Source organism: Athene noctua, chromosome 7 (genome assembly GCF_965140245.1).
Source record: "Athene noctua chromosome 7, bAthNoc1.hap1.1, whole genome shotgun sequence".
NCBI lineage: Eukaryota > Metazoa > Chordata > Aves > Strigiformes > Strigidae > Athene > Athene noctua.
Window position 1 is genome coordinate 8,257,596 of NC_134043.1, and position 18,597 is coordinate 8,276,192.

The window sequence follows — 18,597 nt, forward strand, 5'->3', positions numbered from 1 at the left end:
GTTTGGAAAGATTATTAAATACTTGCTATGTAATTCTTCAAGAAAAGCAGTTAAACAGGACTGGCTAAAACGAAACAAAACCAAACCCCAAACAAAAAAAAAAAGCTAAATTAGGCAAGGAACAAAAGAAGCAAGCCCTAGGTTTTGACAGATTGAATAATCTTACGTACCACTTACAACAAAAACAGAATTAAAAGAAACTAAAGGAATAATAAAATTTGTAAGAAGGTAGGACTGGTTAAAAATTCCAGTGAAACAGATAATCCATTCATCTCCCTCTGACCTAAGATTCCAGTTAAAGCAGAAGGAGAGAGAAACTAGCTTGTCTAAGAGTATTGTTAAAGGCTAAACAGTTAAGAGGTTTTGAGTCAACATATAAGATGAAAGGACACAGCACAAAACTCAAGTAACACATATATACAATAAAAGATACACAAATAAAATGTGATTCCTGTGAATCACAAAACCTCCACAACCCTGGCTACATTTTTCACAAACCAAGTTGCAATTCTTGTATTTATTTTTCTGTCTGGAAAGTTAAATTTCAAGTACCTAAATGTATCAAACTGCACCATACAGCATAGCCTCTAGAACAACAAAAGTAAAAAGAAAGAAAAAGAAATTACCACCATTGCTATCTCCTAGACAAGTGGCTGGATTTCAATGGAGTACACAGAGAACATGTCATATCATAGACACAGGATTTTTAGTTAGACCTACCCCCACCGGACTAGTATTTGTGTTATAGTAAATCCTATGCATGGATTAGGAGACTTTGCCTTGTCATACGACAGTACCAAGGACAAAGATATGTCTTGTACCCAGCAGCCGAGCCGTGCAAAAACAGATGATAAGAATGAGCAGCTGGACTGGAAACACAAAGAAACAAAGCTTAGGAAGCTGTGCTGACGAGACCGGGAGTCTCATTTTCTTTTTTTTCCCCCACCATATCCATCACATATAGATCTAACGATCTCTTCACTGTGTGACAAGTGAAGTAGTTTTGCTGAGATTAAAGGGAGAATTCCTACCTGTGTTAGAGAAAGCAAAAAGATGCTTTTTACAGTTTTTATCTGATAGAAAAGTCTAATGTGGGCAGCACATAGCCCAGGTGGAGGTGGAGACCCTCACTGCTGAACAGGATGGGGAGACTGTGAAAGTAAAGACGATTGTGTTTCAGTGGGGAGAACAGGAGTGGAAGGAAGGATGGGTAAGGGGAACACAGTCAAACTAGTATGTATGTACAGGAAAAGACAGAACTTAAGAGAGCTGTCAGTACAGCAAGGCCACACTTGTGAAAGCCAAAGAAAAATCATGTTACACTAAATTGAGATTAGAAAGGGGGGAGGGGTGTTTGCCAGTTAAAACAACTCTGTTATATGACAGGATGAAAATATTTCACAAAGTATGTCAAAACTCTGCAAGACCCTGGCTTGGTGGGGTTTTTTTTGTTGGTTTTTTTTTTTTTTTTATGTCCTCACATTCAGAATTTGGAAGGAGAGGCTGGTACTATGGCTAGGAAGGACCGGGAAAGGAGATGGAAAGGATTTCAAGAACATGAAGTTTGATTTATTAGCTTAATGGAGGCTTACTGTGCACTATAGGAATTACATGCAAGAATATGTCATTGCAAAAAACTACTCATTTATAGTTTTCATTATTAAATAAAAAAGCTATGTTACTATCTATATTTAATCACTATGGCTATTAAGGAACAAGAACAAATTCTGAATCTCTGCCAACATCAACATTTTCCTTTACTACAGAAGTGTGCCTTAAATGGAAGTAACACACAAAGAAAAATAAGGGTGTTTTTGTCAGTCATGCCAGATGACTGTCAATAAAAAATGCTCAGAATTAGATAACAGATTCTAAAATATTTTTTCTTCTAAGTTTCAAAGAATAGACGTCTCAGACGTGTAACTACAGAACTGCTTTTTTTAAAGGGTTCTTTTTTCATTTATCATTAAGAACTTTTAAAGGACAAAAGGCCCTTTTCCTTTTAAGGTATTAAATAGGTTAAAGAATCCCACAGAAATCCATCACGTTATGCAAAGTACTGTCCTTGAAAGTTGTTGTTGTTGTTTCTCCCCTTTAGTCCACAACATTAGGATTTCTTATAATTAACTGAGAACTAAGGCAAACCCTAAAAAAAATTCCCTTTATTTATGGCAACTGTCAACAGAATAGCAAAAATCAAGACTTTTAAAGAAATCTCCATAAAGATGCAAAGAGGCATCTAAGAGATTTATGAACACGCCCAAATACACAACTCCCACTGCACTTAATGAGACACTCCTGAGTGCTCCTGTAGGTGTCTGAACACCTTCTACAAAGCAGACTCTAAGGGTACGTCTGAGCATACTTTGCACCTGTAGTCCTCATCAACGTCAACTTGGTATTGTGGGCTTTTGGCACCTCTAAAAAAGCCTACACATTTAAGTCACTTCTGATTATCTCCATCTGTGTGCATTTATTCTTGTATAAAAGTATCTCATCTCTGTTTATAGTTTAAATCACAAGCCTGGACCTCGGGATCACACATGGAGACAGGAATACTAACAGCAATTTATAAAAGAGTAGGAGTGAAGTCTGAATTTTTCAATGCTAGCTTTTTCTTTCCCCCCCCCCCCCGCCTCCTTCTTAATGTGCTAAAAGGAAAAAAAATAAAATCAAAATACGAACAACTTCTTTAGGATTTGGTATATTATACTTGCTACATTTGGAAAGTCAAATTTAACCACAGCTGTAACTCAAGAATTCATACAAAAACTTCGCTTGAGATCTGAGAACTATTATTGAAAGTGATCTTTCCAACTACTTCTCGTGATTTGCTTAAACACTATAAACTGAAAGTACCCACATTTTAAACTTTACATATTCCAATTATTCTCATAACAAGAAATCATAGTTTATTGCTCTGCTTTTTATATTGTATCAGTCTTCTACCTGAATTCAGGATATTTTATAGTCATACATTTTACATTTGTAAGGTATGAATATAAATGCATTAATAATATATTCTATATATATGAATATAAATTAAATAAAAAATAGTTCTAATACAGACTCACATCCCAAATGAATGAAGAAGAATCTGAGGAGAAAGGAAACATATATGTGATGAAAGTCACAGGAAGTCATTTTCCATCACTTGTCTTTTGAGAGGGCAGTCAAAAGCTGTTTAATTTGGGTATTCAGGAAAACTTGATCAGTTCAAGGACTAACTATTCCCATAAAAAGTGTATATATTTAGTAAATTCTTTCTTGGCATCATCTTCAGAACATTCACATTAACAGATGGAATAAAAATGTGGCTCATAGGCAGGACAGACTGACCTTTTAGGACAGACTCATTTAACCTACAGGCAGATGGGACAGGGTACTTTAGCAACACTGCAAATTTCACCAGTGAGTTCAATAAAAAATTATCTGGGTTAGTCACTCAAACCTGAAGACCTAACAGTGTTATAACTTCCTCAAGTCCTGCAGACTCTTAATAAACTTAATGAAATATATATATTACAGCCAGGACATCTTCACCAAAAAGCTAGTAAGCTGCACCTGCAGGAGAATTTGTTTCTATTTCTACAGTGAAATTGTTGAGAAACATGGTCTTCTTGAAAACAGGACAAGACTGATAAAGATCCTGCAGGGGCTACACCAGGCAGAGGTTGCTGTTGCAGTTGTTTTCTTCAAACTTATTTGCATTGCACAGCTGATGCCACAAAGTGACAATGACAGCCCGGAGGGGTCTGACACAGGTGGCAGTCAAGGTAAAAAGAAAATTAGAAGACAAACTTTAAAAAAAGTTTTACCCTTTGCAAACTGAAGCAGAATTACTTAACAGTAGAAGCAGGTTGAAAGGGTTATCACTGGATCACTGAAAGTGTTGTCAAGCACTGGAACAGGCTGCCCAGGGAAGCAGTTGAGTCACCACACCAGGAGGTATTTAAAAGATGTGTAGATGTGGCTCTTAGGGCCATGGTTTAGTGGTGGACTTGGTCATGTTAGGTTAATTGTTGGACTCAAGGGTCTTAAGGATCTTTTCCAACCTAAGTGATTCTATGATTTTCCTGGCAAGTTCTCCAGCACGGCTATATGTCTGAGGGCTGGATGTGTGTTACATGGAGCCTCCACAGGAACTGTACCAAGATTAGCTTTCTTAAAGATGTGAGAGATTTAGAAGTGAAGAGATGATCTGGCTACCTGCATGTTAGGTGAAGGAGGCTACTTTAATTTGAAGAAGCTGCAAGAGCTCCCAATTACTTCAGGAGGACACAGTGCTACCCACACTGGTTAGATGCGAATTCTAGCCTGTGTGCTCATAGTACTAGCTACACTCCGGGTAAGTAATTGCAAAATACTATTATCCCTTACCGCCATCAGTCCTGATAAATACAGCAGTCACAGACTTACAGGTTAGCATGAGGAGTCAGAGCTCATGGGTGCTTTCTGTTATGCTCCAACCAACACACGCTGTGACCACAGTAGGCCACTCTTACTCCTCTGGTTTGTGAAACCAGCAGACTGGCTACCCTTAACTCACTAATACGAAAGCTATCTTCAACTACTTCAGTGCACTCTATCACAAGATAGAAAAACAAAACTAGAAAGCTACCCAGAAGTGTAAAATGTTATTTTGAAGGTACACAGATTTATTACTGGATTACTTACAAAGAATTATGTATACACACAGTTGATTTCTGTAGCATGACAAATTAATCTGTTCTATTTCCAATAATTCATTTGATCTCGAATAAGGAATTATTAATGCTGGGTGTTCAGGGACAGGAAGAAAGAAAAAGTATAGCTGGTACCAAATAACAGACACAGTACAAAATAGTTAGAAGCTGGTCTACAGAAAAGTATTATACCATTTAAAAAAAACAAAAACCAGTATCATCATAGCTTGCAGCAATTTAAGAAGGAATAATTTCCATCATTCAGAAATCCATCTTAATGATGCTACTCAACTTAAAAAAAAGTGTATTTGTTTACAGTACTGAGAAAATAAAGACTACTATAAAAATCATCTCCACTCATGCGTTTTTGTTCCTTTTTTTGTTAAGTAACGAAAACAGTAGACAGTTTCATTTAGGAAAATAAAACATAATCCATTGAGTGATTACATTGATAACACTTAAGAACAACCCACCCCTGAATGCACTTCAGTCTTTTTGTAAATGATCATTAGCAATGTACTACTTCGCAGCAGGAGAAGAAAAAGTTTGACCCAAAAGCAGCATCTCTCTACTTACATTTATGTTTTCAGCATTATGCCTGATTTCCCCATCACCCTTTAACTCCTACTGCAATGTCTGCTAATGACCCATTGTTACAGACGTGCAAAATGACTGAGCAAGTCTTTAAATTTCTTTTGGTTTGCCTTTTTTTTTTTTTTTTTTTTTCCAAAATAAAATTGGAAAGAAAATAAACTAAGTCTTTTCAATTTCTTTAAAACTCATTCATTTGGCTGAACATGGACAATGTGAACATGGACATGTGTTTCTCACCACAAAAATGTGCTTGTTTTCAAACACCTGTTAAGTGGCAATTTACATAAAAGCAAGATCATTTTTGACAGAATAGGATTTCTTATCTAGTTTTTAAAATGGCAGTTGGCCTTTCTCTTTCCTTGCCCCTTTTAAGTATTATTGCCATAGTCTACTGATACACTGAGCCACTTAAGAATCATTACATAAATCCCATGCAACAAACATTCATTACATCTACTTTAAGATTTAATATTAAAATATAACAAGAGCTTTTAGTTGTATTCTGATTTTAGATTTAGATCACATGTTTTTCTCCACTGCTGTAAAGTTTTTATTTGGCTTTCTAAGGAATTAATTTAATTATTTTTGAAGTAAATCCATCAAACAGTTTACACAAATACTACAAGGTTTGTGATAGTACTCGACTCAGACATGCTGGCACATATTTGAAATACACAAAAAGGACTTTGAGGACTGGTGTTCTTTATGATAGCTTTTATATCCAAATTTTCTGAAAAAATTATCTTAAAGCATCTTGTCTTGTCATGGGATACCATCAAGAAGAGTCTGGCCCTGGTTTTTTACACCCTCCAATCTGAGATTTATAAACATCAGTAAGATTCCCCCAAAGCTTCCCTCTCCAGGCTGAACAGTCCCAGCTCCCTCAGCCTCTCCCCCCATGCCAGATGCTCCCTTAACAGGTATAATCCCTCCAGTCAAAAGTTAAATAGGTAAGGCGGCTCATTTGACAGACTTGAAAACCACTCAAACCTTAACACTTCAAACCAGCCACAGCATCCAAAAGGGTGTACATGAACATGGATATTCTAGAAGTACCCATAAATATCATGGAAGCAATTCAGTTAATATTCCTGCTAGCATGGCATCATCTGTGAAAAACCAAATACTATTCTTAATATTGAAATGGTACTTAAATGCTCAATAACATGAGATGCTAAGCATAAAATGACTCATGGTTTGAAGAAAATTCACAGTTTCCACTGTGCTGTTAACTGTGAAGGTGTTTTAAAAAACTATAGGTATTTGCTACCCACACTTAGCTGAAGAATTATAGTTACTACCATAAGCCTACATTCACCCATCTTATAAATCTGAATTTCAAGTAAGTGAAGCATTTTTAACACAATTGTAAATACAAAGAACAGCATAAATATTAGTCTATAGGTGACTGGACTCAGTAACACCAGCAGCAGCCAATGTGAACCCAAGCGAGAATATACACGTTGGAGACAGTCCAAGGTACCACACTGGTATATTGTACAGACTTTTAAAGTCTTACTAAAACTTCAAAGAATAAATTAGTAAGTTTCATGCTTCAAATACCTATCCCAAGCATCTTATTTGGTTTACGCACAGTTGGCTTTTACTAACAACCTATACAAATAAAGAATTTTGGAGCCAATACCACAATTCTTGCAACCATTTACTAGAAACAGCCATTAAAATCTTGCAAAATTTTTTTTTTTTTTTTTTGCAAGCAACAAGCATCCCTTCATCAGCACAATTTCTACCAAGTGTCAGATGCAAGTAAATGTATTTTGGCCACAAACCTTGGCTGCATTTAGCCTAGTAAATGACACAAGTCTTTTGAAATTGCTTTTAAAGAACTGTATCCCCAGCATGAAAGAAAGGATAGCTATAGACTTTACTCCACTCAACAGCTTTCCATAATTACAGTATTTTATCAATGAAATTTTATGCAGGTTACTACAAAGCCCATTCTGTTTCCCACACAGTCCCAGAATACACTGCACAGTATCATTAAGCAAGTGTGTGAAAAGCATCTACTTTCATCCTAAGCAATTAAAGACAAGTTTGGTCAATTGTCATATTTAAGCTTAGGCATACTGTATTCTGGTTTTGCATTATTTCAGGTCCCTTTCTAAACAGCAATCTTCCCACTGACTTTCAGTACTACCTTCTTTCAGGTACCTCCATCTTCACAGGAGGATTCTGGTTTTCCTGTGTTGCCTTGTGAGACGTCAAAATTCTGCTTTAAAATGTCTGTTCTCAAGTATCCATACAACCATGTACTCTTCGGGAACATGCTGGAAATGAGCAGAACTTGACTAACAGCTCTTAAAGCAGACAGAAGTCTCCCCTGCTGTAATGAATGTGCTTAATCCCGTGCATCCACATATAAATTAAGTCAAAACCATTCCCACAAACAGTCTCCTTTTGATGTCTCACAAATTGAGTTGTGTGATTAAAAAAAATTAAAATATCCAAACAACTGGGGTATCTAAGCAGCACAGCCTCTTTCCATGTGAATACTGCCAGAGTATCTAAACCAGGTAAGTAAAGAGCAGAAAGCTGAAGCTCTGTGTGATTTATGAAATATTCAGATAGGCTGCATAAATATAATTAAATAAGTTTGCCAAATCTCTACAGATTCATCTTTTTCAGATTTAGAAAACTTTCACAAAATAATCAAGTTCTGCAAAGATTTGATATTATTTATTTCTACATTGTGGGAGTAAAAAAAACCCCACAAGTCATATATAGAAACTGGAAAGAGGAGGGAAAAGGAAGTAGATATGGACAGTTGCTAAGACAGTTCTGAAAATCTAAAGGAGGCACAGAAAACCTCAATAAGAGATAGTGCTCCATCTACACCATAGCTATTTAATGAGTGGTAGCTGAATCAGTTTCTTCCCCAAGAGCACTACAAATAACTCTCAAGAGTTGGTGTGGAAGGCAGAAAAGGAAAAAAAAAAAAAAGAAAAAAAAAAAAAGGATAAAAATCACAATGATCTGCAGAACTGCAAAATTTGTCTTGACTTGTGTGGGAGAACTCTTGGGAGTTAGTTGCTCTCTTTCCCTGTTAACACTGCCCACAGAACTGCAGCCTTTTCTGCTTTCAGGAGACAGGAGCATGATTTATAACTGTGTGTGCTAGGATGCCGGGATGTCACGTAAGGCGTAACATCGCCCATGTGACTGTGACATCCTCCTACTCCCCTCCCCGTCACTTCAGCCTCCATTACCAATGAGATGAAGACCTTGCCAAGCCATCATGGGAATTTTCTGAGTAACGGCAATAGAAGAGGTTTCAGAATACAATGTACGTACTGCAAGGGCTCTTTTGAGGCAGGAAATCTTGGGGCGGGGGGGCCCACAGCAATTTACATTAAGCTTGATGCAAAATGTGACCTTTCACTAAAAAGGGCAAAATCTATTAATACTAGCATGCCAACCCAGCAAAAAAACCCACACAGTTCGACCGATATTTTCAACACAACATGGTATTACTCATATGTATTACATTTTAAATGTCTATTCTTACTTCTCCAACTTGCTTTGGCTTCCCTTCCCATCAAGGGGTGTACAACAAAAAGGAAACAGAACAGCTACAGGAGCCACAATCCTACACATAACACTCCAACATTCAGGCTACAACAGCCTTTATTTTCCTGCTTTACACTCCGTAAAAAATTTAATAAATTTTCCACAAAGGTGACCTCATACATAGGACTGGTAAGCATTCTGGACTCTATCTGTAGAAACAGGTGACAAAATGCTTACCTTCCAAATTAACACACAAAGCAGATGGCAACCCCACACTGAGTGTGGAATTGAAGAATGAGGTTCTCTTTGCCATACGTTACAAGCACATGAAAGCAGCCGCTAACAAGGAGAAAACATCTGGAACATAGTGTTTATATATGGAACACAGTTGTTGACTAAGCAAATGGCATTGTGAGTTGGCATTTGTTAGTTTATCTATAGTCTGGCTGCCACACAAACAGCTACAAGGCAACATAAGAAAAATCCAGACGGAAAGGCTCAAAACATTTTTGGAGCAATGTGTACACAATGCTTTTCCATACCTCTTTTAGAGCATGTGAAAAATTAACAGCTTCAATGGAACATTTTCCTTCTGTTTAAGCATTAAAGAAAAACAGCACTTCTTAAACCCATGCACACAGAAAAGCATTATGTAGAAGAGAGCCACAGCACGAGACGGTTTGAAACAAGCAAACAATCCTTTGCTTTTTCTGTACACTTTCCAGTTGTCATTCTAAAGCAAAACAGAAAGAATTTAAGGACCTGTCAGTTTTTAGATTAAAATCCTATTTCAAAACAGGATTAGCTAGTAACCCCAAAACATTAACCAGTAATCTACAAAAATCATAAATTCATGTACACCCACAGAGTCCTATACCAATCGCTACCTAAAAGAAATTAGGTCAGAATCCAAATCAGATCACACTAGAGTAGCATCAATCTTCTTATTTCAGAGCCATCATGTTTAAATCTTTCCTGGTCTCCACATAAATTATTAAAACCAGATCTTTCTTTGAACAGAGACTAACTGAAAGTAACATTCCAGTTTAGCATTACAGTTTTTTAAATGGCATATTTAACAGTTTATCTGCAGTCACTTACGATATATATCTCTAAATGTACCCCCTGTCAAGCAAAGAAACAAAAGATATCTACCAGACTGTTTTAGGGTTTCCTTAATATGATCTGGGATCAGATGGCAGTACTTCTGACACTGCAATCTGACAATCCAATTTTTTTCTTGACCAAATTCTGTGCCTAATTTCTAGCAGATTGACATACCGTACACACAAAACCAGAGTTGTTCCTATTTCAATTCTGTACGTATATAATCTCATCTCACAGAAGAGCCGCACACTGGAACTTGAGAGATGTATTATCAGCCATTGGCCTGCTATCCCTGTACATTCCCCATCTTATTTACTGTATATAAAATATAATAAACAGCATATAATATCCCCAAATATTTGAAATCTATTGATGTAAAACATACAAATATAATTGAAAACTGTAGGGCTATGGCAACTGGAGCTGGCATTACTGTATGTATCATGAGATTTGGGCCCTGAATCTGTTAAAATAAATAAGTGTGAAGTTCTACCCTCAAATAGTTCTGTGCAACTTAACTGGTATTTACAACAACATATACCCTGTACAAAATCTTCCACTGTCATTTACCCACAGACACATTATCTGTTTATTATTACAACCTGCTACTGTAAAGTACTGAGAATTTTTATTATATTATCAGATTATAAAATCTTATTAAAATACCAAGTGATAATTATCAAGTGATCGATCAATTGATCAAATGAATGACGTAAATCACTTTCTGTTCTAGAGCTTAGTTTCCTTTTCACAATGCCAACAGTCTTCTGAGATGTAGACTCCAAGGTCTTACCTACAGGTAAAGTATTTGAGCATATTAAAATAATTTGCATCTGGAAATCATCAACTGCACTATTAAACAAGTGGCCACTTCAGCTTTTGCTGTTATGCTCCAGATCTTGACTGACTGCCATTTGGGCAAAGAACACAATGAAAGCATCTCATTGGTACTGTGTTCCCAGAAGTGGCATCACTGACTTACTGACAATTATCACCATTGCGTCTATTGTTTTTAAACTTGGTACAGTACATTGACTGACACTGCTGATGAGGAGAGGCAGGTAGTAGCTATGACCAGAAAAAAGTTCCAGCTACAGCTTTTAGATATAGGCTGTCTCCTTCCATAATGAGAAGCAGAAAGCTATCCAAGTCCTATGACATCTTCAACTATAAAATTCACACTTTATCTACAAACTTGTCACCACAACCAAACCAACTGGATAACTAATGACAGCAAGACACTTTAACACTCTTATTTTGACTAATTTTACGGTGACATTTACGAGCTGTAATGAGCTATATGAATCAGTGGCATAAACCTACTTAACACATAATGAACTAGAGGGCAAAATAAGTGTTTTGACTGCTAATTAAACAATACTTTAATTTTTTCCCATGCAGAATAAGCCTCTTATTAAATATTATCATTTTTGACTTGTTATATAACAAGTTTCTGACTATTCCTGGCCAATTTACAATAAAAATCACAAGTCTACAGACTGGTAATTCCTTTGGGAAGGGACACATTGACTGCAGTTTGAGAAAATACAGAAAATGTCATGAGAAAAGCCAAACAAAATCTTCACTCCTCACAAAGAACCACAAACACCAACACCCCCCCCCCAAAAAAAGGCCCTACTCAATGATTTAACCAGTGGGTATTGCCTCATCTTTGCTAGCAGACGCAAGCTCCCTTTTCTCATGTGCTCTGAGCCCATCAGAAAGTATTGCCAGCATAACCTGGAACAGGAACAAATGCTCTGCAAAGACGGCGTGCAGTCAGAAAAGACAGTTCCCCTTCTCTTAGTTTGGTCAATATCAGTTGTGCAAATCACAATGAACCCTGCTTCACCAAAACCAAACCAACTGGATAACTAATGACAGAAAGACACTTTAACACTCTTATTTTGACTAATTTTATGGTGACATTTATGAGCTGTAATGAGCTATATGAATCAGTGGCATACATGTACTTAACACTTTTGTTTGACTTTGTTCTGCTTTTTCCTCCCCTGGATGAGCTTGCTTACAATGGACAGTGTCTGCTAATCTCAGCTGCAGTCCTCAGTCATTTTGGATCAAGAGAAATCCAAGTATCATCTCAGGAACCTACACTCACAGGCACGTGACATCACAGTGCTTAACTCTCAGCATATTGATAAACCAATTTTGTATACTCTTGGAACAGGCAACAGAGAAATACGAGTTCTCTTCATACCACAATCTAGTAGTGCTGCATAAAAATAAACACTACTGTGAAGACACCATAATTGCCTTCATGCTTCCTCATGATTTGATATTATAGATATGAAAGGATAAAGCAAATGGCAAAACCAGCCGAGACAAACTCAGTCTGAATGCAAGACACAGTGAAGAGCTGTGTGACCCAACTTACACAGCCTGTCATAAAAAACAGATGTGCAAGGTGGTCTTCCTAGCAAAATAGAACAACAAAAAGGATTGCCAGGACAGTTCCATTTTCTTGCTGCCACAGCACTCCTGCTTTGCTTTTCACTTGTCTTAAAAAACTAAAGGAGAAGTTCCACAGAAAGTGTTAAACTTAGCTCTTTTCCTCTTCTATCCCCACCTCCCCCGGGGCTACAGATTAATCATAAAAGCTTAGGCAACTATAAAAGCCATCAACAGGAGACAAGCAGGAGTACAATTAAATAAACACAGTAATGTCAAACTCAGATTGCAGGCAGGCAATTGAACACAGTATCCCGGGGTTGATTTCAATATAAGCAAGGTTGCAATAGCATCACGTTACAGTCTAAGCCTTAAGAACAAGTTTCTGTAGGCCCTCATATCAAAACATTCATTTTCTAATGCAGGGAAAGAAAGCAGCTCAAAGCTCCAGCTGAAATATGACTGTTCTAGTAATCATCTAACCTCTGTTTACTGCTAAAAGCTTGACCTGACTTGATAATGTTACCGAACATTAGGCCTCCATGACTTGCTTACCTCCTCATTTTGAGATGCGTACCAGCACTGATGTTTCTCTTCAAAGAAAAAAGAAACTTCTAAAATCTCATCAGCTCTACCTAAATGAGTATCATTCAGGACTACAGAGCTCTTCATTTAAGTTCCAGAACAGTACAGATCCCACAATCTTAGAGCTACTACTAACAAGTTTATCCTTGAAGAAAGTACTGCCATTGACACAGCAACTGAGTGGGATAACTACAACAACCCTAACATTTCTCAGTAGTTACATCATATTTCTTATGAATCAAAACCATTTTGCTAATGCTAATGTCAGAATTATCTTTTGACACAAAACCCACAGAACTTTGTTACAACTGTGAAGCAAGCATTCATTAGACCTTCATTACTCCTAACAGCTTTCTGATTGACAATATTTAAACAAAAAAGTACTGCCTTTACAAAGCACAGATGCTCCTTAATAAGAGGTGAAATAAGTCAATTTAGAAAGACCAGTTAATCAAGTATGTGCCAATATACTGTGGACACCTTATCCTAGAAACATATTAATGGCTGCACGCCAGCCCTGATTCAAAGAAAGCTACTGTGCAAGTCATAACTAAGTCTTCTTCCTAATCACAAACATGTAACTACCTTCACTCTTGGAAATGTGTATTCAGAATTTAAGAGGGAGGGGGAGGGGGGAAGGAAGGAGATGAAAAAAGCCTGTACATGACTATTTTCTGCCAAGGGCAAAAACATCAGGAGTTCTAACAAGGACTGAGATGACTCTGAACATTTTAGAGATGTTCAAGTCATATTCAGCAAAAATCCACTAAGAACTGAGAAGTCAAAAGGGAGCTTCCACAACAGTGATAAATGCTCCATTAAAAAAATAAATAATCAGGGCAACTATAGAGGAAAAAGTGCATACACAAAAGGAAATAGGACAGGACAGAAGATCAAGATCTTTAAATTCAAATTGGGAAATACATTTCCTTCATCTTCCTCATTTCTCTTGAGCTGTTAATAACCTGTAATGTATTTGTATCTTTGCAGTACTGCTCTTTCAGAACCAATATTAAAATTAACTAGGATTTACCAAAAGCTTTAATTACATAATCTAATATTAGATACTTATTCCAAAATAAAGTTAGTGGGTAGTTAACATCAGTGGGTAGGTTTGCTATCCTCATAATTAAGATTCAGAAAAAAAAAAAAAAAAAAAAAGGGCTTTTTTCTAACTATAATAATAGCGAGGCTTTGTCTGTGTATTTCTTTGAAGGTCATCATAGTGAGCCGTAACAAAGGAATTTTGATCACCTAGGCTAAAATCTGATAAATTGTAAATAAAGACCATAACTGCTTATATTTGAGCTGAAGTACTTACATTGGAACAAAGTATACATCCACCATCTGCTGCACAGTAATTATAGAAATTAAAACCTCATTTCTGTGGCCTGCCTTTAACAATTTTTACTGATACAGTAATACTTGATCTTCTTAGGGAACATAATCTAAACTCATGCTGTTAAATGATCACAGGACTATCCACTATATGGCGTAAGCAGTTCATTAAGATGGAATCTTTAAAAACACTTGCTACTCCCTAGCAATAACGGAAACAGTTTCTGTAGTTTTACGTCATGCCGTTAAATTTAATCCACAGTCAAGGCAAGTTAATTTCACACCTGCTGAGTGATATCCTGATGGATGGCACCACAGCAGGTCATTAATTTTCTTTCCTTTTGATTAATTTCACACCATACACTGGACACAGTCTTTTGAGTTACGATGTCTGAGTGCAATGTTTAATTCCTGTAAAGGGCTAAATCGGTTTCTGACTGCTTGCCAAAATGCAGAGAACCCAGATGTGATACAAGTGAAAGGGAGCTTCACTAGGCTTGGCGTTGAACTCTGACACCGCTACAGGTGTGGCTGGACACTCTCCCTCAGCTTCAGATTTTAAGTGCGTTCTTCTTGAGCATAGCCTTAAAGCAAAAATTCTGGATACCCCTTACTTTTGAGGAATTGCTCATAAAAAAATTCTGTGGCATCAGTAGTGCAGATAACAGTGACACTATTGAAACAACTGAGAAGCTGAGACTTGTTTTTGCCACAGAAACACTCCCATCATTTAGTTACCGACTTTACACCTAACAAGGTAAAAAGTTTTACTGAGATGACCATATCTCCTGTTTTCAAACTAAAAAAAAAAAAAAATAAAAAAAATCAAGACTACACGAGGTGAAAGAAGGGGAAGGAAAAGGCAACGTTCAAAGATGACAACAGCAGCCACGGTTGCCACCACAGGGCAAGGGGGAAGCTGAGGGTCATTCTGTCCCTCCGCAGTCAGTGAAGACAGCTGGGGCCCTTAGAGGCCGTGAGATGCACATGAGAGGGTCCAGCCACACAAAACAGCTGAGCTGAGCCACCCGCTCACAGCTGGGGAACAGGCTAATCTCACTCCACACTTCTCATCCTACTGCTACAAGCCACTCACTCTCACACCCTCCTATAGTGCTAGATGTGCCAAACCGACAGATCCCTCGATGAGCTCAGATAGTGAAAACAAAAGAAGCTTTTTTCTTACATTAGCTTTCTGCTTGTTTTGCAAACCAAGCTGTCTAACAGATGGTCAGGTGTGCATCACTGCTAGTGAAAATGAAAAGGAGAAATTGTCTCTTTTGGTAGCAAAAAGCTTTTTAGCTTAGCCCTTCTTCCCCTTTAGGGAGTGATTCAAACAGCAGCCCCTAAAGCCTTATCCTCTGTATTGACCATGGAAGGACCTGACCTTCCTAAACTCAAATCAGTGCGTGCTTTTATCCCATCTTTTCCCTTTCTCCACACTCCCCAATATTCTACAGCACAGCTAATATTAAGGAACCATTAGTGCTCTTAACTCATTCAAAAGCTTAATCTCTTTTGTTCTTACCTCCCAATAGTGTTTCCCAATATAGTATGAGCCAATTTTTAGTCTCTTCCTGATCATTAAGAAGAATAATTTAGAAAACAAAGAAGTGCTCGTGCTTACCAGCAGCCATTTTTGGTAACAGAAGCTATCGCAGCTATGTTGAAATAGCGCAGGGAGTGAAGGGGGAAATGGTTTTGTGATTTGATAAATGTAAATCACATAGAACACATGATTCATTATGCACAGCTTAAATTTCTGAGTGGGACAGGCTGAGGGCAGGAAGACATGAGCTATTCTGGATCCAACTGTGCCAGCAGACTTCTCCAACCAGAAGTCCTTGCCTCCTCGCATCTGCCCATGGAATCAGTCTGAGTATTCCCTAGACATTTCAGTCACAATAAACTGGGCAGGAAGTAATCTGCTATTTCAATTACAAAACTGGTCTGGTTATTTTGATTAGCATAGGTCAGACTGTATAGACTGGCCCTTCTATTAGGATTGCAGGAAACCTTTCTACCATCATTCTGTTGTCCTCTTACTATGAAGTACTTGATCAAAGGCTCTGCATAAAGCTTGAATAGGTGCTCATTTGATGTGTATTGTAACGGTTACCTGGTTATTTGCCAACATGCAGTTTTCAGCATGAACTGAAAAATTTTACTGTCAATTCCCATAAAGAATTTCAATACAGGATGAACTAGAAGCTATACTTAGCTCCTGAATGGAAAGTCAAAGTAAATTATCTCAATCATCAGAAGTTGCAAGCTGGATTTTTTGGACACATTGCCAGTTCTGACAGTCAGAAATATCAAAGGAAGAGCTACAGTTTGAACATTATTTACAGCAGTATGTACTTTTTCCTCATCATTGCATGGTTCCCATTACAAATGGGAAAGTGAACATCTCAGTCCTTTTCCCCCAGTTACCTAAAACACAATATAAAAAAGAGTTTTGAGAGGTAACCAAGTTTTTGATATCCTCATTTTTGGATGTCTGGAGGACACCTAGGTGCACTTCCCTTTCCCTCTTGCAGTTCTAAAGGGCTGCTAACGAAATCATTCCCTTTCTATCTAAAATTTCTCTGTAGCTGTTATTTTTCAGGCCTCCTCCTGCTACAGAAGCATGCAATCACTCCCCTCTTTCCTCAGACTGGCCTTCTTCACATTCTTCTAGCTGGCACTTCAGAAAATAACACAAACAAAAAGAACATCAACCAAAAATCCATAACTAAGCCACAAGGGTCACGGCCCTCAAACTTTATCAACTTCCTCTCCTTCCCTGAAAACAGTGGTCCTTTAAAGAAGAGAAACTTAACGTTCCTGTATATCATTTGGAACTAGAAAATAAAAGAACCCCAACTCTCAGCAGGGTCTTAAGCTGTTTTTTCTCCATCTCACACAAATAATAAAGAATTTAGGTGAAGTTTCCCCTAAGTGCAGAGATTAATGCTTAAAAAAAAAATCTCTTTAATTGTTATGGCAATTTGAAAACTAAATGCAAAGTGCAATAAAGAATGAATTTTAAATTGCTATACATTCACATATATTCATTATGCATATCACCATATGTCAGGCAAAAACTCCAAAGGTAAATCTCAAACAAGTGATTACCACTGAAGTAACATGATGGAGAATAAAGTAGACAAGTGATATATTTAGTTTCATTCTATCTTTGTCCCTAAAGGAAAACGTTCCTTCTAGTGTGGGAAGGGGAGGAGAAAAAAAAACCTTATTTGGTATGTTAAAAAAAAAAAAAGCCTAGAAAACGAAGGCATGTTTTTCCCCAACATTGATGACCCATTTTAAACAGTCTTATATAACTATAAAATGAGATTATATTTGTCCTGCCATGGATTTAATCTTATGTTTTTTCATTCTGAATCATATCACAGGGTTATTTTCCTCACCTGCCTACCATAGTTTTCAGAACTTTCTCAGTTTAAGTAATTCTGTCCCTCTCCATCTTTTCAAATCAATTAAAAAAAAAAAAAAAAAAAAGATGAATCTGGTGAAGTAATTTTGCACTTGACTGAACTGTACAGGGATTATACAATCTGAAGCTATGTGGCTGTGTTTAATACCTATTACCCTCCTCTTAAATTTTCACCAGTCCTGGAATTTCACCATGCACACTCTTTGGCATGTTCTCAAACACACACATTGAGCTTTTCTCCCTCCAGTGCTGGGAACACAAGTCAACTCTTAGAAAACACATATAACAGAAGCATTCTCAATAAATGAAATGGTTTTCCAAAACCAAGCAGAAACAGATCTCATTCAGTAAGTATTCTCTAAAAGGGCACATAAAACTTAACATTAACAAATCTCTTTGCCACTGAAATAGAAACCGGTATAGATGATGTTCCTAGTTGTATGGATGGAAGAGGAGAAAAAACACAGGTCCATTCTAGCAGAAAATCTTGCAGTGTACCAACTAAAAGTTCCTTCACACACTACAGAGATAATATAATTTGAAAACACCACACATGTACAACAAAGTGTCCATATATTTGTCAAATACTATCTAAATCACAGGGACAAGATTTACAAGGCAGTTCAGTCGGACTTCCGTGGTCTGTTCAAACACATTAGCTTAGTGTTTAGTTCTCTAGTGCTTCAACAATTCTAAGGCATTATAAGCAATATAAAGGTAAGCATCAAGGCCTCCTTCCTGGTTCCCCCCAACATCAAAAAAAAAAGCTTGAAAAAATACCTTCAGTTATGACAAGTGGTGCCACTGACAGCTGAAGATCAGCTGCTATGGCTATAATCTAGATCTTTCCACTGTAGTTTCATCCTAAACTCTAGTCACCATCTACAGTAGGACACGTCCTACTGCAAACCT

The 18,597-nt window shown here is 37.3% G+C and overlaps 1 protein-coding gene across 5 annotated transcripts in view; it reads right to left on the bottom strand.

The window, feature by feature from the left end:
* Nucleotides 1-18,597, bottom strand: part of MGAT5 (alpha-1,6-mannosylglycoprotein 6-beta-N-acetylglucosaminyltransferase) — a 136,253-nt gene that overhangs the window by 103,201 nt on the left and 14,455 nt on the right. The window contains exon 1 of one of the 5 annotated variants that reach the window (XM_074910211.1): nucleotides 630-716. The exons of 3 other annotated variants lie outside the window; for them this stretch is intronic. The gene's annotated coding sequence lies outside the window, so the exon portion shown is untranslated. Of the gene's footprint in view, nucleotides 1-626; nucleotides 717-18,597 lie in introns of those variants that run through there. One more of the 5 variants, XM_074910212.1, reaches the window with a different exon arrangement.